The following is an 18,530-nucleotide window of genomic DNA, read 5'->3' on the forward strand; positions in this document are numbered from 1 at the left end:
ACCAAATGCTGCTTGACCTGCTTATTGGTGGCTCCTGGAACAGCTAGCATACAATCCTATACCTGTGACATACAGTTAGCTCTAAATTCTCTGCCGCTGCTCTGTCCTTGTAGGGTCTGCAGATCTCACAGCTAGATACCTGATTGCTCATTCCAGCAGCCAACATTTACTGAGCACCTACTATGCATCAGGCACGTGCTTTGTTTACATTATTTAATATCCCTGTAAGGCAGGTGGAGACACCGATTCACAGAGAAGTTAGCTCACTTGCTCGCAGCTAGAAAGTTGGATCAAAATCCACACTCAAGCAAGCTGATCTCAACGCTTCACTCTTAACCTCTCATGCATGAGTGTGTGTGTGCATCCGTGCATGTAAGTGCATGCACTTTGTAAACTACAAACTGCTGTACAAATATAGAGGAGTTATTATCAGGTCGAGCATAGTAGTATGAGCCAGGCTGGTGGGTACAGGAGATAGCGAAGGTTTGTGTCTGAGCATTAATCTAATTAAAGATGAACTGTATTTCAGAGGTAACTGGAAAAGTTATTTGGAGTATCCTGGGCTTCGACGCCCTCCATCAACACAAAGACTTGAAATTTGACTGAACGCTGTAGAGGTGTAAAAGACTCTTCCTAAGACTCCCAGCCTGGCATTTGTAAGACATCTGTCTTACCAATCCACAGAGACACCAGAATGGATGGGAGGGGGCCACCCTGTTGCCATGTGGGCTCAGCCTCCACAGCAACACCTCCCAGAGAAGGAGGCTTCTTTCCAAAGCAAGAGATCACTTACTGTGGGATGAAAGAAGCAACGTCTAATTACAAAGAGTCATTTATAGGCCATTAGCCTATAATGAATGGATGGATCCTGGCAATGATCATCAAGAAGGCTAATAACACAAAAGGGAAGACAACCAGACATTGTGTGTCTCCTGATAGATGTACACAGCATAACCAAGAGAGTCTTGCCCCTCTGATGAATAGACTAAAGGAACCTGAGTGTGACCAAGCCCTAAATCTAAGTGTATGTGCAGGAAATACAGGGACAGTGCGTGCACGTGTTCTAAGTCGCTTCAGTCGTGTCTGCCTCTTTGCGAACCTATGGACTGTGGCCCACCAGGCTCCAGGGACAGTGGAACATGGCAAATGACATGATGAGGATGCAGTCAGCCAAATTCAGAATATGCAGAACTCTATAAGACAAATGACCCAGTTTCTTCAGCAAAACATCATAAGAGAAAGACAAACATTACTTATAGTTGAGAGTGACTCTTGGCTATAGCAACCAACCACAGTGCATGGACTTATTTGGAGCCAAATTAAAAAAAAAAAAAAAAAACTAGGAAATAAATTTCTGATAAGCAGGGAAATAAGAATACCAACTGGATATTTGATTATATTAAGGAAGTATTCATTTGTTTAGGTGTGATGATGATTTTTTCAGAGTTTCTATCTTTACAGATGAAGTGATAAGCTGTGTAGAATTCACTTCAAAATAATCAGAGGGTAGAAAGGACTGGGAGTGTACATAAAACAACATGGGCTGTGAGATGACTTACAAACTCTGAGTGTATGAGGGCTATTACACTATTCTCTCTACTTTTGTGTATGTCTACAGCTTTCTACAAGAAAAACGTTTTTTTAAGTGAAAATCAGACTCTCCATGGTCATCACTGTGGTAGTGCAATAATGTGTGTGTGTGTTAGTTGCTCAGTTGTGTCCGATTCTTTGCAACCCCAGGGACTGTAGGCCACCAGGCTCCTCTGTCCATGGAATTCTCCAGGCAAGAGTACTGGAGTGAGTAGCCCTTTCCCTTCTCCAGGGGATCTTCCTGACCCCGGGACGGAACCCAGGTCTCCTGCGTTACAGGTGAATCCTTTACCATCTGAGCCACCAGGGAAGCCCAGTGCAGTAATAAACTCCTCCAAACGGGCCAGGGCACTGGCTCTGGCCTCTGTTCCCCCACCCTTGAGAATGATGCAGAGGACCCCCAGACTGCTTTTCCCTGTCCAGTACTACCACTGCAGCACTTAGCACTTGCTACAGCAGATCCCCTCGGGCCTCTGACGGTGGTAGAGCCCACACTCTGTAGAGAAAGCAACTCTCCCAAGATCGTGCCCCAAGACAGTAATGGAGCCATACTCCAGCTCTGGAGGTAGAGCGCCACACTCCAGCTTTCCCTCAGACCATCCTAGCTCAGAGCCGAAGACTAATAGCTCTCCCAGCCCCATCCTGAATTTAGCCTCTCACTACCCCGCAAAAGAGCCAGCATTCCCGCAAAGCAGCACCCACAGCCGCTGGATCAAACCCACGCTGCCTTTCCGCCTCCGCTGGGAGGAAGCAGAGGAGGAAGGTGGAGGGAGGAGCGGGCAGCACAGGCCGCCGCGGAGCCCGGAGACCCAGTGTCCCCCAGCCCAGCCCGGGGACCCAGGCTGAGGCCAACCTCACCCTGGGCAAACAGCTGGCACCACCCAGGCGGGTCCTCCCCTGGCACTTCCTGGAGCTATGGCTCACAGAGCTCCTGGGAGGGGAGACAAGGCTGGGGAGAGGGCACGGAGAAGTTGTGGGGGGAGGGTGGGACAGTCTGGGGTATCTGCAGACGCCTCCAGAAGGGAGGACGAGGAGCAGTGAGCATCAGACCTGGGACATTCCAGAGCTCAGAGCTGCTGGGGAAGTAACTGAATCAAAGGGAGAGAAGAGAAAAGAGAGCAAAGGAGAGAGGAAACAGCAGTAGGAGGGAGGCCAGAGAGATGGGGTGGGGCCAGGCCGGACCAGGGGCCCACAGCCAGAACCAGGGCTCGGCCACCAGCCCAGCCACCCCGCAGCCCCAGCCTCGGCCCGAGCAGCCGTGCCCAGCCATGTGCTCAGAGGGGGCCCTTGCCTCGCTGGCCGCGCACGGGCGTGCAGGCGCCAGCTCCGCGAACCTGGCCCCTCTGCCCTCGCCTACCTCCCGGCAGCTGCTCCGGAGAGACTGACGATCCACCTGCCTCCTGAGTGGGGAGGACCAGGGCAGGCTCCACCCCGGGCCAAGGGGCAGATCCAGGCAGCCTGCCGGAGCCCGCCCTTTCGGGGCACATCGCTCAAGGGGACACGGCTTAACCGAAAGCTCCTCCAAGGCGCCTGCTCCATATTCATGCCCACGCTGGGCGGTCACGGGATGACCGCCGCCCACCTCTCATGCTCACTGACCTTCAGGGGCCACAAGACCCAAAGTTACCTTGGAGCCACCCCTCGGGCCCTGAGGAAGTGGACCACGAGTCTCCCACTGAGCTTCAAGGGCCCTCACAAGTAACCCCAGAGGGAGTGCCGACTCTGAAGCTCAAATCCTGGCTCTGCCACTTGCTGGCTGAGACCTAAGGCAAGTCCCTGAACAGCGCCGAGTCTTCATTACAAAGTTATATGACCCTGGGGCTCAGCCTGCACCTGCAGAGAGATGGGAGCGTGCACGGAAGGATAAGGGCTGAGGATCCAAAGAGGAAGTGACGCTCTATAAATGCTAGGTATCACTACCATAAACAACGTTCTGGCCACACCTAGGAAGGAGGAGGCAGGTTTCTGTCAGGCTCTGCACTGCTGTCCCAAGAAAGCCTAAGGCAAACAACGCACCAAGCCAGAGAGTACCGAGGCTGGGTCTCAGCACCCTGTGCAGAAGAGCAGAGCCCCCAACCCCCACCCCACAAGCCCCATCAGAGGGAAAACGCAGACACAGCACAGTCAAGAGGGAAGGCCCAGGCGTGATCTGGGGTTTCTCTAGCCATCAGGCTTCAGCACTGAAAGCAGTGTGGCTCCGGAAGAGCAGGCAGTTCATACCCCAAGGGTTGCTTCTCCTTTACTCCTCCAGGGAGGAAGTTGTGGGCTGCAGGAATTTCCACGAGCAACTGGGGCTCCGAAGTTTTGTGCCTCTCCTAAGAATAATACTGTAAGTAATAATCTTTGACATTGACACATTGCTTTTTATACACGTGGCCTGCTCCCCAGTCGCAGCTTCACAGAACCCAAAGGAGGAAGCCATACATTGTGAGCCCTAGACCGCCACTGATTAAACAGCTAGGGCTCAGAGGGGAGAGAGAGTGATCCAAAGTTGCACATCTTAGGGGACTGCCCAGGAAACCCAGCTCTGCCTGTCAGCGTCCATTTCTGCCCCTCGGTCAGCCCAGGGCCTGGCCCTCAGGGGAAGGGTAGACACTACACATGGAGGCCAGGTCCTGCTCGCTGGACAGGCCCCCAGTCCTAGTCTACAGCCGCTCTGGGGAGGGCTCCCGTGACGGGCTACCTCAACCAACCATTAGCAACCTAGAAGTCCAGATCAGGCAAGTTCAGGGGCCTCAGGGGATAAAGGCAGTTCAGGCAAGTTCAGGGTTTCACTGGCAATAAATTCCCTTAAAAATTTAAGAAATGTCCATTCATCATGCTCCTGGTCGACAACAAATTCTTACTCAGCTTATTCAAAACGACAAAGTCCCTCCGAGGTTGTGAGTTCTGAGAGGTCCAGCCTTGGACCATTTCTCCCCAGGTTTTGCATACAAATGGGCAAGAATAATACAATGCTGACTGTGGCCATCGCGGAGGAAAATGAGAATCCCCCGTCTCCAGAACCTTCCCTGGGAGCAGGCTTCAGACAGGGTGGAGCAGGCAGTATGGACCAGACATGCTTCAGCCCAGGTGCCAGAAAAAGGTCCCATGAGGCAATCACGCATGTAAGTGGGGGAGTCAGACAGAGCATAGCTCCCCCATCTCAGAGAGAAGCCAAGTAGGGGAGGCAGTAAGGTGAGTTGGAAGGAAAGTTCCCTGTGCCTCCTGTTCAACAAAATCTTAAATCTTTGAGCTAAAATAAAGAGTCCATAAAAGACCCCGAGCCTCCAAACTTTTCTAATTATTCATAAAATATATTTGCACGTCCTGTAAACTCACCGTTGGATGAAGGCTCTGGGCCTCCTAGTCTAGATTTGGTCTGATGAGACCACCTTGGAAAAGACAGAGATGCTTTCCTCCCAAGAGATTCTTTCATCTCCTTGGCCTCCCAAGGGTTAACCAACAGACCCCCCCCCCCCCCCCGCCCCCCGCCCCTGGCCCCTCTTCCCAGCCAGGCTGGAACTGCAGGATGGCTGGGGCAGCTGGCAAGTGTTGGGGGGCTGTGGGGGGGATGTTTAGCTTGGCTTCAGCCCAACTCTGCAGACAACTTTACTCAACATATAGACACCCGGGCTGGGCCCCTTGGACCAAGCTCCTCCCTGCCTTCCCCACCGGAGACAGGCTCCAGAGAAGGCCCCTCTTGGGGGAGGAAGTAGGGAGGGGGCGGCTGTGTTTCAGGATTCTGGATCCCAAATGCATCTCTGAGGCGGCAGGGGCAGGGCAACTAGACTAAGGCAAGAAGACACTCAGAAAACGCTGGGCAGCCTCAGCTCTAGGGGTGGCAGTTCCAGAAAGATGGTGCCAGTGTTGACAAAGGCGACCTCAGAAGAAAGCTGGCAGATGAGGAGGCGGGTCACTCCCCGGCTTCCCCTTCCCTGCGTGGGCGGGCAGGTGCACGGAGGGGCCAGCCGCTCTCAGGCAGGCGCGGGGCCTGATGGCACCTGTGTGACATGGACACAGCTGCGCCTCCTCAGTCTCGCACAGCCCCGCCGCTGCTTGACACGGCCCTGTCACCTCACCTCAGTTACTCTCAGGGCCAGGAAACAACCCTGCTGGGTCCCTTTAAGAGGTGCCTCTAAGGTGCTCCAGGAGACGCTTCAGCCCTCCCCCGAGAGTTCACCCTTCCTGAGTCCTGCTGTTCTAACAAATGACAAGAACCAGAGCACAGGGCAAAATCTCCTACATGTGACGGTGTCCAGTGAAAACTTCTCAAGTTTCAGAGGAGCCTTCCAAGGGCTCCTGTACCTCATCTCCCAATCGGGTCCCACACGCCCTAACTCTCACCATAACCCTGACCTTCCTGCCTCCACTCACCAATTAAGACTTGGATTTCCAACCTCACCCTCTAAGCCCCTGAAATAACTCTCAGTTTGTCATTAGAAACTCCCATCACCAATCAATCTCCCCCATCCATGATGTGGTCTTTAAACTACAGACTATCCGTGACCCAGGAACCCACCTGAACTATGGACTCCCCGGTTCCATCATTCCATCGTTTCCATGCCCTGGAGGTGAAATACCTCTGAATCTGGTCTCCTCTACCTCTACTCCCACTACCGGCACTCTCCTCCCCTCTTCGAATGATAATTTAGTCATGCTCATAAACCTACAACGTATCTCCACTGACTGTAGGATAAAAGCTAAACGTCTTACCTCGAAACCCAGGGCCTTCTATAACCCAGCCCCAATTTGTCCAATACGATCTACTTCTACCCTACAACCAGAAGCATAGATTTCCTGTAAGTGTTACACGTCATTGTGCCAGAGGAATTCTAGTGGAAGGAGAGACCACTTCTGTCTAAGGCCATCAGGTATGTGTGTGTGTGTGTGTGAAGCATTATTTAAAATTATGCACTGGACCAGCTTGTAACTGGTCTGCCCTCCTCCTCCTCACTCTCCCGCTCCACCCCAAGCACCACGGGTTTGTAAGCATGAAGGACACCCGTGTGGATGCAGGAAATGCCGTTTTGCACTGGACCATCTGTCAGACTCCAAGCATCCAGGAACAGAATTGAACTGTTTAGGAAGCCTTTGTGGATGGCGGAGTAGTTGATGGCACCACACAGAATCACACAAGCTAGCAACTGCCGATGATGAGCCTCCTGCGGGTGCTGGACCGAGTGATAAAGAGAGCAGGGTTGATCTGGAGAGGTCTCCTCTGCAGCTCCTGCGGGTGGTGTGCTAGCAGGGCTTCCATTTCCCCGCCGCCCCCTGAGCCCTGTGGCCCCACCAAATACCTAGCATTGGGAGGGAAGAAGGACCTGAGGCAGGGAGGAAAGTTAAGTAATTCCCTTCTGTCTGGACTTCCAGCCTTTTCAGTTTGAACCTCTGGAGGGAAGGGGATGAAAAGAGTTAAGAAAAAATAATCCAACTTCTTCTGCCATCTGTGATTCTGGCAACTCAGTGCTATATATGAGTGGCCAGGCAGGGGAGTCGGAGACCAAACTGAGCTGGGAATGAAGCGACAGAAGAGCGGGCCAGACCAGTGGACGCCTGGACGAGCCAGCTCCTCCCTTCCCAGGCAGAATCTCCAGCCAGAGAAGGCTGAGGCCAGAGCCAAAGCAGTAAGAGGGAAGGGCATCAGGGAAGGAAAGACATAAATTATCGCTGTCCCCGGCTCTACCAAGGACCCCCCTTCACTGTGCTGCAGTCTCCTTTCAAGTTCATATAATTCACCCAGTGAAACACCACCACTGTGCGATTATCCTGAATGGCGTACTCATATGTGGCGAGACAGAGAGAGAGCAAAAACTGGAACCGGGGCAGAGAGGCGAAGAGAACATGTGAGCAGGAGGATGAAGGGAAAGAAAGAAAACGAATGAGCTCTTGTTGGAATTAATTTTCAAAGACCAAACAAAAAACGATTATGGTGGGGAATCTGCAGGCTCGGTGCTCCAGGGGAAGCTGTGTTTACAAAGAAGGTGGGACGGTGCACACCGGGAGAAAGTCCAGGGGAATGGCTCCCAAGTGCTTCAGGGCGAGGCGAGGAGTCACTGGGAAGCCTGTTCCAGAGCAGTTCTGTATGTGCTGTGAACAGTGCAGGCACCCAAAGACGTTAGCAGGGCCGTGCCATCAGCTGCTCCGCTAGCCACAGAAGCATCCCCAGCGTGCAGAGTGCCTGTCAAGCCCTTGCAAACCTGAAGTCAGGTCCCAGTAGGCAATATGGAGTGAACGCCTACTCTATAACAAACACCGGATGTGTGGCATGTCTAGTTCATCCAAAACCACCCTATGAGGTAAGAGCTATCCTCCCCCTTTTATAGATAAATAAGGTTCTAAGAGGTTAAGTGTACGGGAGAGAAGATTTGCCCCACGTTCCCAAAGACCTAGGCTCTACAGTTTTCTAACTCCACGACCCTAAGGCTGTCACCTGCACATATTATTTAACATTTCTGAACCTCAGCTTTACCATCTGTACAACTGAGATATCACTACATACTTTCCAGGTTTTTTAAAAATTAAATAACATAATTTATATAAAGCTCCATATAGCAAGTGTTCAATAGATCTTTCTCCTCTTCCCCCACCACCCTCCCATTAAGAGAACTTATTCATTTTTCCTGTGGTCATGTATGGATGTGAGAGTTGGACTATGAAGAAGGCTGAGCGCCGAAGAATTGATACTTTTGAACTGTGGTGTTGGAAAAGACTCTTGAGAGCCCCTTGGACTGCGAGGAGATCCAACCAGTCCCTTCTGAAGGAGATCAGCCCTGGGATTTCTTTGGAAGGAATGATGCTAAAGCTGAAACTCCAGTACTTTGGCCACCTCATGCGAAGAGTTGACTCATTGGAAAAGACTGATGCTGGGAGGGATTGGGGGCAAGAGGAGAAGGGGACGACAGAGGATGAGATGGCTGGATGGCATCACTGACTCGATGGACGTGAGTCTGAGTGAACTCCGGGAGTTGGTGATGGACAGGGAGGCCTGGCATGCTGTGATTCATGGGGTCGCAAATAGTCGGACACGACTGAGTGACTAATCTGATCTGATCTGATCTGATTCATTCAACAGACAGTGGAGGGGTCACTGTCTGAAGTTGGGGATGGGATGGAATTTTGGAAGCTCTTTTTTCGTTCCAGGCACTTGGAGTAGGGTGTGGAGGTTAACAAGAAGAGAGGGACACAGTCCCTGCCTTTGAGTAGGAGTTTACAACCTAACAAGCCAAGCCCATAAATAACTAAGTGCTATGATGTGTGATAAGAACAGTGTGAGACAAGGGCAGACAAAGATACAGAGCCTCGGGAGTTAAGAAAGGGAAGAGAAGAGGGACCAGGAAGAGAGATTTGATGGTTTTAGGGCCCGAGAGAGGCTCTGAGGGGAGATCACAGGACTCCTAAGACTGAAAAGAGGCAGGATTCAGAGCGGAAGCCAAGGGGCTCCATCTCTCACATGGCCTCTCTGAAGGCAGAATCTAGCAGGAATCCATACACACTTTCCATCTCTAAGAACAGAGATCAGAGATGGCTGCAAATTGGGGGACAGAGTCTGCTCCTCTCCCCGTGCATTGGGTGGACCCACGATTTGGTTGGACCAACGGAATGTAACAGAAGTGATGTTGTATGACATCTGAGGTTACAGCATAAGAAGCCTTAAAAGTTTCTGCTTGGGTCTCTTGAAATGCTCTGTCTGGAGTCACTCCCTCTGGGAACCAACTGCCACACCGAGGGGAGTCCAGGCCATGTGGAGAGGCCACGCACAGGTGCTCAAGTGGCCAGCTCCAGCCGAGCTCCCAGAGGACACTCATGCATGGCGCCACCTCGGCTGTCTGGCCCAGTGCAGCCTTCAGATGACCATAAGAAAGCCCAAGTAAGCACCTAGCTGAGCCCAGGAAACCCAGGGAAGCTGATGCGCTGAGCCACTGTGTTTTGGAGATGATCTAGCCTGCAGCAATTCTTGCCAGAGTACCAAGTCTCGTCTTCACTAGCCTGGGCTGTGACTAGGGGATTTGGAGCAAGAATCTTACTAGAAATGGATGAGAAAAGAGGTGAGAAGACGGAGCATCAGTATTGGGAGAGGGAGGTGAGGGAACAGGTTAAACTCTCCAGGAGTGTCCAGCTCGCCTCTCCCCTCAACTTTTCCCAACATGAAGCCAGATCAATATAACTCATAATTCAATTTACCCACTGGGAGAAAAAAATCAGTAACATACAAATGAATAACAGAGCTATTCATAACAGCAACAAACTGGAAACAACCCAGATTTCCAGTAATAAGAGAAAAGCAATACAATCATGGAGTAACATGACAGAATTATTGATGGCTATCTAAAATGAAAAATTTATGGACCATCATCATACCTGGAAGTGTTTAGATAAAATAATATTAAGCAAAAAAAAAATGCAGGGCATAGGACAAGAGCTGTACGCTAATTATAACTATGTAAAAATATTAACAAAGATCAGAAGGGCCCATGGAATAAAGCACATAGTTCGGTATTTACTCACCCTTGTTTTAGGAAGAGTTAATTAACTACTACTTTCTAAAAGGCACCAGTTCAACCTTACAAATCCTAAAAATAGGGTCATGACTGCATGGGAATTAGCAGATGATGTTTTGGAAGATGTCACCCAGGGGATGTGGGTAAAACCCGGAGGGGTCGGGGGATGGATGACAGGAACGGGGGGAGTGGGATGGGGCTTCGGCATCTCCTCAGCAGGGGAGCCAAATGTTAGGAAACAAACCCTCCATGTTTGCTGACACAGTGCAAGGAGAAGGCCTCCCACAAAAACCACCCATTATCCCATAATTATTGTCTCTCTTGTGCCTGCAATTAACGGCTGTCTGAGAGGCGGCTGCCGGGGTAAATAAATGTTCGCCTGCATTACAGTCAATCAGCCAGCTGAAGCGCCAATTACCAAGCCCACTGCAGAGACACTTCCCGTAGCCAGCAGTGGTACCCAGCGGTGACCACGGGGAGGAAGGGGATGGGACAAGATGACACAGATCTTGAGCACACTCATACCCCAGAAGCAGGGAAGGGACATTCAAAGGGACATCCTGAGCCCCAGGGCCGAGGCCAGTCTAGTCCCAAATGAGCCAGGCTAGGCAAGGAGGTTCTCTGACACCCCACCCCAGTGCCAAGTCAGAGGAGTGTGCATGCATCCACGTGTTGCCAGCAAAGTCCCTGGGGGCTGCCCCAGGGGTAGCTTTTGGCCTGTGGGAGCCCATGGAGGGGAAGGTTTGTAAGAGGAGGCCTCAGAGGGGCTGTCACCTTCTGAGTCACAGGGGCACAGAACCTGAGAACAAAGAGAGGAACCAGACAGGGAGCCATCTTGTCTGGCTGATGCTAAAACTGACCTCCACTGGCCTTTGACTACTCTTCTTAAGCAGCAAGCTCCGAAACACAGAAGCTAATGTCAGAGAAGTCAAAGATGATTCTACTGTCCAGAGAAGGGCAGAAGGGCAGATGGCTGATAGGGGGCACCCCAAGTCCTCTCCCTCCCAGAGGGTTGGGGAAGACAAGGGTACCCTGCAGTTCTGCATGACCTGCCCAGCACCAGCACCCTCTCTTCTACCACAGACCCGGCCGGTACTGCTCAGGCTGCGGGGGCAGAGGCCCCAGAAGATGACTGTCAGGCTGCCAGGGAGCCTCTGAGCTCAGAGCAGCAGATTGTGCAGGGACAGACATCTGGCCCAGGGGTTCTCAATCCAGCTTCACGTGAGAATTACCTAGAGAGCTTCTAAAAGTACTAATACCTGGGTACCACCACAGACTAACTGGATCAGGTCTCCGAGTGGGAGGGGAGGAGGCCTTCTTTAGTGCACCGGGGGATCCCGCTGACTCCCCCAGCTTCCTCCACGGCAGATGAAGAAGCAGGAGTCTGCCGTGGTAATACTTTGCGAAAGGTGACGAAAGCAGCAGGCAGCAGAAGCAGAGCTCAAGCCAGCTCATCTGACTGCAGAGGCGCAGCTCTTGTGCTCAGCAAGGCTGGCGGAACGAATGAATGAGCTCCACCGGGGTCTGGCCAGGATCCTGCTGTGTTCCACGGGTTCATCTACAATTTGCATAAAGACCCAGAAGGGGAGGCTACCAGATTTGCTCCTGACAAGGCCGAGAGGGAGGGCTAACACACGTAGGGCAGAATCAAGATTCCACACACTGAAACAGTGGCCTACCACTGACAAAAGGAAATCTATCAAACGTAAAACCCTACACTTATCATTTAAAAGATTCCCATTGTGCATATAATTCAAAGCTTTGAAAGATGCTCAAGAGCTTATCACTAATAAAATGGGAAAACTCAAATCCAATCTAGTTTTTGTTTTTTTTTTTTCAGGCATGAGAGTTTTATAAAAAACCCTATTATTGGCAGTCCAAGAAACAACAGGGCATGTGGACAGTTAGTGATCAAATATCCTAGAAATAGTTTTATGTTTGTCCCTAGGAGCCTTGTCAGTAAGACTGATTTTAGTAAGTCAGTGAGATCTTGGAAGATAGAATTCTCCCCGCCTCACCCTCATTCCTACTCCAAGTTGAATAATGCAGAGCAGTACCTCTCAAATTTTAATGTGACATTGTAGGGGCCGTTGTTAAATTTGGATTCTGATTCTGTAGATCAGGAGTGAAGCCTGAGACTCTATCTCTAACACATTCCCAAACGATGTAGAGGCTGCTTATAAAGAACAAAGGTTTAGAGGGTCTCAAAGCCTACCCGTGAAACCAGGCGCTCTGAATACGTCTGGGGCATTGGTGTCCCTTTCCCTATGGCTTGGGGACTCTGGGAAGTGCAGGAGCTGAATCCGGAGGTCAGGAAAGTCCAAAAGTGCCCACTCAGCCCACCCGACAAGCAAGTGTGCACCAGATGAGCAGAGAAGAGTGAAAGAGACCCCTGAGAGAGGAGAGACGCATGGGGGTGGGGGCTTTTATTTCAGACCCGCGTGGGTCAAGGTATTTTCCAAGTAGAACACCAGATGTAGAGTAGTCTTACAAAGACGACCAGACGGCGCCACCGAGGGCTCATGTGCATTTGGAACCAACGGGAAGGGATGCTCGGGGCGCCCCTTGACGCCGGCCTGCCCTCTAAAGCAGAGCACGTCTTTGATGTAGAAGACGGGAGAGCTCTAAACCTAGCAACCGTCCACGGGAAAATAACCTGAGGATTTCCGCACAATGAGCACAACTTAAACACCAGTGATTTTCAAACTGAGTCTGACCTAACAGAAAGAGACGGTCAAGCAGAGGGCATCAGAGTCCCACTGAACAGACCACAGCTGCAATGCTGTGTTCAATTCTAGACAATTTAAGAGAAGATAAAAAGCTTGCACTTGCACAGAGTAGCTTGCAGTTGCCAGGCCCTGTTCTAAGCCTTCTACATATGTTAATGCAGTTAGGTCTCTCAACCACCCCATGAGATAAGTACCATCATTATCCACACTTTACAGATGGATGAACACATTTACAGAGGTTTGAAGAGGCTGGGATTATAACCAGGTCACACAGCTGATGAGTAGTAGGAAGGTGCAAGCTCAGGCAGGTGAACCCTGCAGCCTATGTTTTCCCACCATGCCACCCTCTCTTAACACTGGACTCTTGAAAACAAACGAGTGTTCTCAGCAAAGATGGTCAGGATGGCCAGGATGCTGAACTAGAACCAAAGAATGGATGGTAGAAGAAGGAAAGTTTGAGTTCAGTATCAAGGAAGGATGTGAGTTGAAGCTGTCCAACGACAGATGAAGCTGCTTCACAGAGCAGTGCTCCCAGTCACTGGGGGCTCAAGAGTGCTGGCTGGTCACACATCTAGGTGCTGCTATTTGGGAGGAAGGTTGGACCAAATGAAAGGCTGCTTCCAATGCTGAGATTCTAGGTCCCTCTCCTGTCTTGGTCTCTCCATCTGGAAAAATAGGCTCTGACATCCGAGCACAGTGTTTATAATGAGCTACATGTAGCCCAGACTTGCCCACAGATTCTGGTAGATGTGATGGAGAGAAAGTGACAGCTATGCCCACACTACAACTTGCCTAGGACGTCTGCAAACTGAGCCAAAGGAAAGATTGTGGGAAACATGCAAATGAGCTTCTGCTGACACATCCTTCCTCTGACCTGTTAACTCATAAGGTTCTTGTGGGAGTGATAAACTCTTCTAAACTGGCTGAAAATAGTTCACTGCTTCTCAAGGAGATATTAAGAATATAGACAGTCATCATTAAAAGTATAAAGGGGGTTCTGTGTTTCCTACCTAAGTTATGCTGTGGGCCAGCACTTTATCTACATTATCCGAGTACCCAAGAAGTGAGTGACAAAGCCACACCTCCAAGAAGAAAGACAGAGAAAGACGGACAAAACACAGTCAAACGGCCCCCTGCAAATCCTTCAGCCAATGACTGGCTCTAAACCAGGAGGAGGAAAAATCATCTGAAATCTCAGCCCACAAAAGGACTTGGGTGGAGAGCAGCTGCATGTCTTACTCTCTTGCACACTGCCCCAACCCAAGCGCAGAGCACCCAGGGGAAGTGGGGGAAGCTATGCATCCTGTACCAACTATTTCAAGACAATGTGATTACTGCGAGGAGTCACAAATTCATCAAAAAGACATATGTGAAAGAAAATGTTTCAGAGCAACTTCTATTTCCAACTGGCTGCTTCAGCCAATGAAAGGACACTTTTAAAAATATAACTTAATAAGTACAAGTGTTGATGGCTTGGCCTTGGACAATACCAGATTTGAAGATGCTGGGCCTGATCAGGATGTTTTCCATTTAAATTCAGGAAAGTCCTTTCTAGGGTCTAGACGCTAAGTTGCCATGCTCTGCCACTCTGCCTCCAGAACAGCTGACCAGAGGTAGCCCGTCAGAAGGCATCTGAGCCTGGTCCTGTCCATGCCAATCCAGGCTTCCTTCTCAGACCTCGGCCCCACGCCCTTCAAGGCTTCCCTCCACTGACAACCCTCTCTTCACTTCCCATCGCCACTGTGCCGAGGCCTCAGTTTCTCCCTCCTCTTCCTCTTTCTTCACGTGTTGGGACCTCCATCTCGGTCCCCGAGAACCCACGTGCACACTGCCCTGATACAACCTCGCCCACAGCACAAGTCCTAGCGGGCGGATGGACGTGGCTGGCTTGACAAGCACAACCCTGAACGAGACGGCAGATCAACCAAGACCCCTCCTCCTCCCAGCTCTGCTCCCTGCGCCTGCAGTAGGGCCCCCGCACAGACCCTCCTTTCTACGCTGAGTCATTTGACCTTAAGGGCGGGATCAGAGGCACTGGGGAAAGTCAATGTGTGTTCTGCCTGAGCCCAGTTTGCTCTGTACCACCTTCCCTTCAGCTTGTCCGGGCAAAGTGATGACCCCTCTTTACTAATGAAGAATCTAGCATTTCTGAGATGATGCGCCGCTCATCCAGGACCACGTTAACAAGTGGGCGAGATTGATGGTTTTCTGCCCCTTATGTGACCCAAGTTTGAATGCGTGCTTATTAGCCACAGAAGAGGAGATGATGGAGGCGGGGGTGAGGAGGGGAGACATCTCTTGCATTTCTCTCCACGCTCACGTCTACACACACACACAGTAACTTCAATGACGGGGGTGCTGGGGAAGGGCAGAAACACATGGGAGCGGAGTACAGGGGAAATAAGGGAATGAGTTAAGCCCGCCCTGCCGGCTGCCACCAGAGGGCTAAGTTGGTTTAATGAGGACACTGGCTTCTGGATTCAGAGAAGGCCTGTACTGCTGAAGGAGGCTGTCTCCCCTGAAGGAGCCGCTGCCTGGTTAGACAATGCCTTCCTTCAGCACTGCATGGGCCAAGGGAGCTGTAAGGACCAACACTGCCCATGGTCCCTGATCCCCGCTGCAGCTTGGCTCTGCCACCAAGGTTTCGCCTCAGCGTCTCTGACTCTCCCTCTACAGGATCTGAAGGGCTCCTGCGGCTGCACTTACACATGACCATGCGAGCAGCACATGCACACACCTTCGCTCCTCCAGAGAAGGCAGCATTTGCCAGCTGCCTTTCCCAAGGACGTAGGGTCTGGACACCCAGGGAGAGGCCAGTGGGGCAGCCCTGCGAGGCTGACCTGAGCTGTGACTATCGGGGGTGTCATAGCAAAGGGGAAGCAGACAGTTATGTCTCCCCTCCTCACTCCCACCTCCATCATCTCTTCTGTGGCTAATAAGCACGCATTCAAACTTGGGTCACATGAGGGGCAGAAAACCATCAATCTCGCCCACTTGTCAACGCGGTCCAGGATGAGTGGCCCATCATCTCAGAAATGCTAGATTCTTCATAAGTAAAGTGAAAGAAGTCTGACTCTTTGTGACCCCATGAATGGTAGCCTACCAGGCTCCGCAGTCCACGGGATTTTCCAGGTAAGAATACTGGAGTGGGCTGACATTTCCTTCTCCAGGGGATCTTCCCAGCCCAGGGATTGAACCCAGGTGTCCTGCATTGCAGACAGACGCTTTACCGTCTGAGCCACTAGAGGGGTGATCACGTCACCTGGACAAGAGGAAGGGAAGACAGTACAGAGCAAATTGGGCACAGGCAGAACACACAGATGCAGAGAGAAAGGGTACCTACAAGACAGACATCCATCCAGCTCCCGTGTGAATCGGTTCCTCTGCGAGCACTGAACAGTCTCCTCATTTGACCCCAAAGCACTGATTCTCCTTACCGGAACCCCACCCTCTCTCAGCCTCGGACACACACCCAACCCGAGCCCCAGCAGAATTCCTAGGCACCGCCCACTGCGCTGGCCCCAAGCCCTGAGCCCAAGGTCCTGGCTGCGAGCAGCTGGGACAGGACACTCCTCACATTGGCTGCGGAGTCGCAGGCCAGACGCCTGAGGACCAGGGCAGGGGCCCGAGGCTGGTGCGCCCTCTCACAGCTGCAGCCCCCCGGCCTCCCCTCCACACTGAGGAGGGAATGCACCCAAAGGCCTGGCGGGCAGCGCCTCGCTCTGCTGTTTGCAAAGGGCAAGGTCCACTGGAGGACGGCCTGCGCCCCGGTGAGCCCCGGGCGGAAACGCAGGCCCTGAGAGGAGACAGGTTGCAAACGGACGCTCCTCCACGGGCTCGGGTTCCTACTCTGCTCCTGACCTCGGACCTGTCACAGGCACTCCCAGGGGTCCGTCCTCTGGGGGCCGTCGCTCCTCACCCCCGGGGGCCCAGCAGGGCCTACTCTGCGGTTACTCTGCACCTGGCCGCCCTGGGCTGACTTTCATGTCCTTCATCACGCTGGAAATGGATGGTTAAAAACTGGCTTTCCCAGGCCTGGATTAAGGCTTTCCTGTCAGAAAATCTCCCAGGAGCCTGTGCTGGGAGGGAGCCCCAGGACCCTGACAGGCTCAGACCCAGGAGAGCTCGCTGCGGGGCAGCTTCAGTGCAGCCGGGCCCAGCCCTCATCTCTCCTTCCCCTTCTCCTCACAGACGCAAGGGAGCACCAGACGGCTTCAGACTCAGCTTCACAGAGCAAGGGAGCACCCAGACCGCTGCAGGCTCAGCCTCACAGACACAGAGGGAGCACCCAGACCACTGCAGGCTCAGCCTCACAGATGCAGAGGGAGCACCCAGACCGCTACAGGCTCAGCCTCACAGACGCAGAGGGAGCACCCAGACCACTTCAGGCTCAGCCTCACAGACGCAGAGGGAGCACCCAGACTGCTTCAGCCTCAGCCTCACACAGAGGGAGCACCCAGACCATTTCAGGCTCAGCCTCACAGACACAGAGGGAGCACCCAGACCGCTACAGGCTCAGCCTCACAGATGCAGAGGGAGCACCCAGACCGCTACAGGCTCAGCCTCATAGACATAGAGGGAGCACCCAGACCACTTCAGGCTCAGCCTCACAGACGCAGAGGGAGCACCCAGACTGCTTCAGCCTCAGCCTCACACAGAGGGAGCACCCAGACCGCTGCAGGCTCAGCCTCATAGACATAGAGGGAGCACCCAGACCGCTACAGGCTCAGCCTCACAGATGCAGAAGGAGCACCCAGACCGCTACAGGCTCAGCCTCATAGACATAGAGGGAGCACCCAGACCGCTTCAGGCTCAGCCTCACAGACGCAGAGGGAGCACCCAGACTGCTTCAGCCTCAGCCTCACACAGAGGGAGCACCCAGACCGCTGCAGGCTCAGCCTCATAGACATAGAGGGAGCACCCAGACCGCTGCAGGCTCAGCCTCACAGATGCAGAGGGAGCACCCAGACCGCTGCAGGCTCAGCCTCACAGACGCAGAGGCAGCACCCAGACCATTTCAGGCTCAGCCTCACAGACAAAGAGGGAGCACCCAGACCACTTCAGGTTCAGCCTCACAGATGCAGAGGGAGCACCCAGACCACTTCAGGCTCAGCCTCACAGACACAGAGGGAGCACCCAGACTGCTTCAGGCTCAGCCTCAGCTTTCATAGCCCCCTCGGCCCCCAGCAGACGTCAGGGACTGAGGCCTGGGTTCAGCCCCAGGCCCTCATTTGGGATCTTTGGAGCCTCACCTCTGTTTAGAAGAGGAATCCTCTTGTAGCAAGAATGAAAATAGGCAACAAATTCAGCACACATAGGGGTACTATAAACCTGAGCCACACAGACCCCCTTTTAAGCCTTGGCTCTGTGACCCTGCGCCAACCATATGCCTTTTAATCTGTGACCCTGGGCAAGTCATGTGACCTCAGAGCCTCTGTTACCTCACACACTTCAATCATGAAGAGCCAACCAGACAACCCCACACATGGAAGGTGGAAGGAGCTTTAGCTCAGGGTTTCTCTCAATGTTTCTCAAACCACAGGTGGGTGTGAAATCAAGCTGAAGGGTCAAAATATCTTTTTTTTTTTTTTTTTTAATAAAATAGACCAGACTAGACTTAAAAGCGACATGAAGTATGCATGACACAGGGTATCACACACCTTTGCTGGGTTGTGATGGAAAATGTATTTCTGCTGGCGGCAAAAATTTAAGTTAGATTCTACTTTGAAAA

General features: G+C 52.2%; 1 protein-coding gene across 9 annotated transcripts in view; it reads right to left on the reverse strand.

The window, feature by feature from the left end:
- The window catches only part of PLEKHA6 (pleckstrin homology domain containing A6), a 138,736-nt gene that overhangs the window by 95,805 nt on the left and 24,401 nt on the right, over window positions 1–18,530 (reverse strand). The window lies entirely within an intron of this gene.

This window comes from Bos indicus, chromosome 16 (assembly GCF_029378745.1).
Source record: "Bos indicus isolate NIAB-ARS_2022 breed Sahiwal x Tharparkar chromosome 16, NIAB-ARS_B.indTharparkar_mat_pri_1.0, whole genome shotgun sequence".
NCBI lineage: Eukaryota > Metazoa > Chordata > Mammalia > Artiodactyla > Bovidae > Bos > Bos indicus.